Here is an 8,467-nt window from a genome sequence, read left to right on the forward strand (position 1 = left end):
CCTCATCCTCTGTCTATATCTCAAGTCTTCTCTTTATTTCTTTGACTATGTTTTGGGGTGTGTATGCAAGAGTAAATCAGAGTATTTCCACTTCTAAATCATAAGAAAACCCAATAATTGGATTAACCGTGGCAAAACTTTGTAAAGCAAGGAAATGTCGACTAAGAAAATATTTATTAAGAAAAGTGATTTTCATCTTTGCTTATTATATAGTTTGGCTAACTATGAGTTGTACCACAAAGAACCTGTTTTTCTGAATCTATTAATATCCTATAATTATCCCGTCAAAGCTCCCACTTAAGCAGACCATACCGTATCCACATTCTAAATAAATACCATGTACTTGAGAATAATTTGTCCCTCAAGTAGGTGAACAGAGCCTCACTTCCCCCATTAAGTGAACAACATAAATATGTGACAGCATGTTGCTGCCCTCCCCCAAGCCTTCTGCACACCAGTCCCGTTCCCACACTCAATAATTCCAATTACCCTCAGGGAGATGGCAGGTAATGAACTGTTCAGTAATTTTTATTTCCAAAAACTTTATTCATCTCACATCACCTCCCTCCCCCAACATACACATACACCCTGCCACCCAAGCAGAGGATAAATATATTTATGGGAAGATCACCCCAAAACCTCAAAACCTAGATGGTACCTACAATGACCAAATGGGGTGGAGGTACAGAGCAAGTGACCAAAGAAAATACTATTAAGCCTTTCAAAACTGACACCTAAAATAATAATAATAAGCAGAGCTCAGGGGAACTACAAAACTTCTCCTTAGTCACCTCACTTCCATCGACAGTCCTGGATAAAGTGCATTCATTTTTCATTCATTCATTCACATGCTCACTCAGTACAAGTGTACTTAGCTCCTCTGCCTCAGTAGGTACTGGCTTAACACTGGCATACAGAGGCCAGCAGAAAGGAGCTTCGACGTGGATGGAACTGGAGGGTATTATGCTGAGTGAAATAAGTCAATCGGAGGACAAACATTATATGGTCTCATTCATTTGGGAAATATAAAAAATAGTGAAAGGGAATAAAGGGGAAAGGAGAAAAAATGAGTGCGAAATATCAGAAAGGGAGACAGAACATGAGAGACTCCTAACTCTGGGAAACGAACTAGGGGTGGTGGAAAGGGAGGTGGGCGGGGTTTGGGGGTGACTGGGTGACGGGCACTGAGGGGGGCACTTGATGGGATGAGCACTGGGTGTTATTCTATATGTTGGCAAATTGAACACCAATGAAAAATTTACAAAAAAAAAAAGAAAGAAAGAAAGAAGAAAGAAAGAAAGAAAGAAAGAAAGAAAGAAAGAAAGAAAGAAAGGAGCTTACAGCCTAGTGTGTGAGAAAGACAGTGATCCTACTGTCACACAAATATAAAATTACAAGCCGTGAGAAGCACCATATAGGAAGGGTAAGTGTAAGACAAACCAGGAATTTGCCCTAAGCGGAGGAGTGGGGATGAACCCAGAGCTGAAGGACTGGCTGGTTATCAAGGCAGAGGGGCAGGTGCTCCGAGCAGAGGGACACAGGAGGGAAGCCCTGCTGATGTGCGAGAGCGGCTAAAGGCAGTAAATACTGGCTGCAGCTCCTCACCCTGAAGAGAGTAAGGTACAGGTGGAGTCAGGGACCGGATGTGGCAGGTTTGGGGAAGCTGGGCAAGGAGGTTGGCCTTTGTTCTGAGATCAGGGGAAAGGCACCGAAAGAGCGTTAAGCAGAGAGGATACTATGATCACACGCACATTTTGAAGACAAGATACAAATAACCGTGTAAAAAACTAAGTCAGCTAACGGCCCCTCCAGTTCTAGTCGCCCCTTCCTCCGTGTGACCATTTGAGAGAAAGACTACATCTCCGGGCTCCTGGGAAATGCAACTGGGTATGTGCATGTGACTGCATTATGGCCAATGGCATGTAAGCAGAATCGTCAGGTGGGAGGGGCTTCTAAGACCCTTTTAGGAGGCGAATGCATGTGCTCTTTGGCCTCCTCTTCCCTTCCTCCCTCCTGCAGCTTGGAGACCAGATGCTGCCATCCTGGACTATGAGGAAGAAGCCACACAGGGAAGAGAAACGAGATAAAAGATGCGGGGATCCTGACATTGTGGAGAGCTTACCAGCCCCAGGCTGCTCCTTCAGCTTTTTAACTTATTGAGGTAGAACTCATATACAGTTTTTATACAACCCTCCTACCCCTGAATCCATTTGAAGCATATAATTTGGTATTTCTGACAGTTGTGTACATCCATGTAATGACCAAGATAGAAAGCATTTCTATCATCCCTAAAATATATATTTTTTTATATTTTTAAGTAATCTCTACACCCAACACGGGGCTCGAACCTACAACCCCTAGGTCAAGAATCTCCTGCTCTACCGAGCCAGCCAGGCACAGCCCCCGCACCCCGCCGGAAAAAAAATTTTTTTTAATGCCCCTTTGTAATTCACCCCTCCCTCTACTCCCAGCTGGAGACAACCACTGATCTGCCTTCTGCCACTATAGACTAGTTTTCATCTTCTAGAACTTTATGTAGTGGAATCATACCATTCCATATGTAGTGGAATCCACTACCATATGTAGTGGAATCATAATAATCAGCATGATTATTTTGAGATTTATCCGTGTTGTATCAATAATCCCTTCCTCTTTACTGCTGAGTCATATTCTAGCGAATGAATGTAATAGGTTGTTTAATCAATTCACCACCTGATAGACATTTGGGTTGTTTACTGTTTGGGGCTATTGCAAACAGAGCTGCTATGAACAGCTACATATAAAATCTTTGTGTAGACATATGATTCGTTTCTCTGGGTAAATACCTAGGAGTGGAATGGCTGCATCCTATGGTAGAGGTCGGTTTAACAATATGAGAAACAGCCCGTTTTTCAAAGTGGGTATAGCATTTTACGTTCTTATTAGCAGTGAATGGGGAGGCTGGTTGCTCTACATCCTTGCCACTACTTGATATTGCCAGGCTCTGAAATTTTAGTTATTCTAATGGGTGTGCAGTAGGCTACCTAGATTTTTATATGAGAACGAAAATTACCATCTTAGTTGTGTTTAAGCCATGTTATTTTGGATTTTCTGTTACTCCCAGCCAAAGCTACAGCTATGGAATGCAGAAAGCAAGAATGGAAGGGGCAAGACCAGTTAGGAGACTCCTGTGGTTTAGATAAAACGGGAATGGTGGATCCAAGTAGGGGAAGGGAGTGGGGGTGAAGAGAAATGTATGATTGACAAGGTAATTAGGAGAAAGTGGGTTTAGGATTGGAAAATTAGGTATGGATTAGATGCAGAGGGTTAAGAAAATCACTTGGGTCTCAGATCCAGGTTCGTTTAATGCCAGAGGATATTCCCACCCACCTCTCTCTTTGTCCTCTAGATGTCAAAGTCATATGGAGGAGAACCAGCAACTGCTCCAGCTTCCACTCTGGCCAATCTCTGGTTTTGGCTGGTTGAGTCGTTTGTGTCTTTGTTTTGGTGCAGAGGAGAATGTTTTGGACAGGAGGGAGGAGGGTATAAAAATGCTGATGTTGGCATTCATGAAGATCGTCAGTAATATCATTACTGCTTTTGTTAATACTTATAAAACTATTATTATTAATATTGATTCCTGCGTGTATTTCCTCTTTTAAGTCCAATTCCACGGTGGCAAGAAATCAAAGAACTTAAATAAGTATAATCCCTTAGTTTAGTTTGAGGCCAGAAACTAAACTAAGAGCTTTGGGTGGATCATTTTTATTTCATTCTTATAATAATCCTGTGTTTTTCTGTACTTTACAGATAAGGGAAACTAAGACTCAGAGAGATTAAGTAACTTGCCCAGGGTCACACAGCTTGTAAGAAGTGATGCTTCCTGTGTTTTGGAACCGTCACTTCCAAAGCAGAAGGATTATAAAGAAGGGTCTGTTGGGATTAAGATGGGTGGAGAAGAGCATAAGCGATTAAATAAGAATAGCCAAATGATGATTAGTGAAATGGGGCAAAGGGGCTGGGGGTTTACAGGACTCTCCTAATTTTTCATCTTTGTGATTTCAAATAAGTAAAAGTAAAATAAGACAGCACACATCATTGCTGATAGTGTAAATTAATACAAATGTTTTGGAAAGCAATTTGGAATTCACATCAAAAGTACTAAAGATGTTTACCTCTTAGAGCCTCAGTATTTTTGCAAACTTCAACAATGGACTCATGGGCATGCATCCTAAGGAAATAATCTCAGATATGTGTAAAGATCACAAAGAGGATGTTTGTTCCTGCAGGGGTTATAGTGTCAGAACAAGGAAAACAGTCATAATGACCATCAGTAAAAAAAACAAGTTAAAAAAAAAAACAAGTTAAAAAAGTAAAAATAATAAATTAAAAATGAGCCAAAGAACTCATGGCAAAGGTATGTGTTGGTGTATTATGCCTTCTTGAAAAATGGTGCTGCTGGAGAATACTTACCGACATAAAAAATGTTCACAACAGATTAAAAAAAAAAAGTAATGAAACAAATGGTCCCCTATAATCAGATTTTTCCTTGACTTAGAAAGAAAAGATATATCTCAAAAGTCAACAATGATATTTTATAAGTAGTGGGAATGCGAATGACTTATTTTCTGCTTCTCTGTATTTTCTAAAATTCTAACAAGAAATATGTATTTGTTTTCAGGTAAATCAAGAAAAGAATATGTTAAAGAGACTTCTAATGTTAAATAACCATGTTTTATAGATTCATAAATCAGTGTATTTTTCTTAGAAGTTTTGAAATTATAACATAGCTGAAGTAGAGCACACTAATTTCAAGTGCTCAACTTGATGATTTTCTTTTTTTTACACAAATGTACACACCCATATAACCATTATCCAGATCAGGATAGAGAACATTTCTGGCACCCCATGAGGTTCCCTCATGCACCCTTCTAGTCTGTCGCTAACCCTCCCTTCGAAGTAACCATTGTTTTAACTTTTATAAACATTGACAAGTTTGTACTGTTCTTTTTTTTTTACTTATTTTATTTAAATTCGATTAGTTATCATTACCCTCCGAGGTAGAGTTCAGTGATTCATCTGTTGCATAAACACCCAGTGCTCACCACATCACGTGCCTCCTTAATGCCCATCACCCAGCTAGTATGCTCATATTTAACATCATGTAAATGAAATTATGCAGTAGGTAGTCTTTTGTGTCTGGCTTCTGTAACGCAACACAATTTTTGTGACTCATCTACATTCTTAGGTGCTCCAGGGGTCCAGTCTTTCCTACTAACGTGACAAAATTCCATTATATAAATATGCCATAATTTATGTATTTATCATCTTGTTTCTGGGGCATTGGGGCTGTTATTGACCACCAAGGAATAATTCTTTTATGGACTTTGTTGTTGGAGTCTTTTTCTAGGCATATATAGTCATTTCTCTTGGGTATATACCTAGGAGTGAAATAACTGGCTAACTTTTTGTAACTTTTAAGTTATTTAAGTGGCTAACCAGTGAAATAACTGCCAAGCAGTTTCCCATTTACCATTGTACCATTTAACATCCCACCAGCAACGGTACAAGGACCTTCAGGTGCTCCGTATCTTTGCCACGCTGTGGTATTATCAGCTTATTAAATTTTAACCCAAATATTTTTTGGTAGACATTCTCCAAGTGCAAAGCAGATTTATAGCTGATGATGCTGGACTACCTGGGACTGTTTTAAGTGCCCGTGATAGAAATCCAGGGCAAACTGGGTCAGCAAAAACCTACTGGTTCGTGTCCCTGGGAAGGCTAAGGAGTAGGTTATTGCTTCCTAATGTTTTCATGCCAAGGTATAGCTAGACAATGACAATACGTGTAGAACACCTAGGGGTAAAAATAATTTGAATTGACTCTGGTCGCAGCTCACCTCATCCAAGCTGGCCACCCAAGAAGCTGAAGAGACCAGCTTCTCAGGACACCTAGAACCCTGCTGCCCTTGGTGCCCTGGTTGAGAAGCTCTGAGGTAGGTCGCATGTAGCTCAATAAAGAATGGCTGTGGGAACAAGGCCAAGAGATTAAATTCACTCCCTCCAGGGCCATCTGTCATCTCTGTTTATCTCTTTATTTTGGTCTAACTCGTTCTCCAGAGGCTGGGGATAGTGGCCACCCAGATTCTTCAGCTTCGGCTTGCTATTCAAGAGAATGAGAGGTGCATTGGTTTCCTAGGGCCACTGTGACAAAGTGCTGCAAACTAGATCACTTCAAAGGACAGAAGTTTCATTTTTCACAGTTCTGGAGGTTAGAAGACTAAAACCAAGGTGCCACAAGGACATGCTCTCTCTGAAAGCTCAGAGGAGAATCTGTCCCATGTCTTTCTCTTAGGTTCTGGTACTACCAGCAATCCTTGCTGTTTCTCGGCTTGTAGACGCCACTTGGCTACAATAGCTCTCCAGCCTTTGCTCCCATCCTCACCTGGTGTTCTCCTCATGTGCCATTTCTGCTCTTCTTGAGGACCCCAGTCACATTGGATTAGGGCCCACCCTTGCCAAGTAGGATTTCATATTAATTTGATTTTATCTGCCAAGCCCCTATTTCCAAATAGAGTCTCATTCACAAGTAGCTGGGATTAAGACTTCAACATATCTTTTTTAAAAAAGATTTTTGTCTACTTACTTGAGAGACAGCGGGAGAAGGAGCAGAGGGAGAGGGACAAGCAGACTCCATGCTGACCATGGTACCCGATGTGGGGCTCCATCTCCAGACCAACCTCAACATACCTTTTGAGGGGCATACAATTCAACCCACAGCAGGAAAGCTGTTCTCCCTCTCCAATTCTTAACATTCAGGTAAATCCCGACCCAGGCCATGTTTTCAGTCCTTCGACTCATCACCATGTCCCAAGGATACAACCACGTGGTTACGCCTGTGATGAGGCCAGAGTAGTAGTGGTAGTGGCAATGATTTGACAGCTTAATACCCAAAGGTCACTTGGAGTAGAGAAGGAATTCCCCCCAAAGAACCCAGAAGAAAGGGTATGACCCAAAGTGTGCCAGGCAGATGAAACAAATAGCCACCACAGTTCACTCTAAGCCGTTAGGTCAAATCATTCCATTTCCTAGGGTTATATGTATTACCAATTCATTTTGAGAGGTTCACCAAGCATTTATGCCGAGTATATTGGTGTGGGCATTTTACTGAGATACTTTTTAAAAATGGGTACTTGAATTACTGGTAACACCTGCCTTAAAACTTTTCTAAGGTGAAACTCTTAGGCAAGTCAAAGATTTCCTGACTGCTGAGAGAATCTCTTGGGTAAAATGGTTGCCTTACTTTCAGAGGCAATGTCAGTGTAGTAGGTCATTGCAAAGAACGTTTTTGGAACAATTATAAAGTGCAGATATGTTCCAAACCATTAAGAAATTTATTCTGAGGAATAGTCTAGGAGGTTGTGAACTGCTATGGGCTGAACTGTGTCCCCCAACACTCATGTGCTGAGGTCCTAACCCCTATCGCCTCAGCATGTGACTAAATTGGGAGATAGAGCCTTCAAAAGGTTATTAAAGTAAATGAGGTTTTTAGGATGGGCCCCAATCCAGTATGAATGGTGTCCTTATAGGAAGAGGAGATTAGGACCAAACACACCCAGAGGGAAGAGCAGGTGAAGACAAAGCAAGTAGGCAGGCTTCTGCAAGCCAAAGAGGGAGGCCTCAGAAGAAACCAACCCTGCCAACACCTTGCTCTCAGATTTTTAGCTTCCAGAACTGCTAAGAAATCCATTCCTATTGTTTAAGCCACACCCAGTCTGTGGCATTTTGTTATGACAGCCCTAGCAGACTAATACGGGGACTTACAAACCACACAGAGGATTAAAACAGGTGGTGGACCCAGTGGATGATCCGCTCTTCTTAGCACTCGGTCACGGTCATGGTGGAGGTCCTCCCTGCATGCCCCTCCTGCGTCCCCGGGGGTGACATGTGGGCAGTCAGGCAGCTCCACAGGTGCGTCTGGACTAGGTTAAGCACATTAGTGATGCCCAACCTCAATGGGCACAATTTCTTTCCAGAATGAGTTCATGACCTCCTCTGGGAAAATGAGGCTTGAAAGGACTTTGGTTAGAGACTTATGGGAAAGAAACTTTCTTGCCCTTCTGAGAGCCACTTGGAAAGACCTTTTCTCTTTCTCTAGGATGTGGAAGAGGAAGCAAGGAGCCCCTGGACCTATTGGTACCCATCTATGGTCATGAATTGAGATTGTTTTACCATTTCATGATCCCCAAAGAAGGCAGAGTGTAGAGACAGGAAGAAGAAGATAATCTTTGAGGACATTTTTGAGTCCTGTGTTAAGCCATAGATGATGACACGGGACAATAAATGCCCTCTCTTATATAAATTTGTTACTTTAAGTGAAAGCATCCTACCCCAAAGGTTAGAAAATCAAATATGTTTCTTTAAAGTAGGCATGTTTTACCTTTACAATTTTAAAGAAAAAAAAAAGCAATCAACAGCACTGAAACTCC

General features: G+C 41.5%; 1 long non-coding RNA gene across 1 annotated transcript; it reads left to right on the top strand.

Moving 5' to 3' along the window:
• Positions 1-1,744: 1,744 nt before the first annotated feature.
• LOC121501762 lies at positions 1,745-8,247 on the top strand. The gene is made up of 4 exons (XR_005990679.1): positions 1,745-1,887; positions 2,020-2,161; positions 5,874-5,974; positions 8,137-8,247. It is a non-coding gene; the product is annotated as an uncharacterized LOC121501762 (long non-coding RNA).
• The last annotated feature ends 220 nt before the right edge of the window (positions 8,248-8,467 follow it).

Source organism: Vulpes lagopus, chromosome 11 (genome assembly GCF_018345385.1).
Source record: "Vulpes lagopus strain Blue_001 chromosome 11, ASM1834538v1, whole genome shotgun sequence".
Classification (NCBI taxonomy): domain Eukaryota; kingdom Metazoa; phylum Chordata; class Mammalia; order Carnivora; family Canidae; genus Vulpes; species Vulpes lagopus.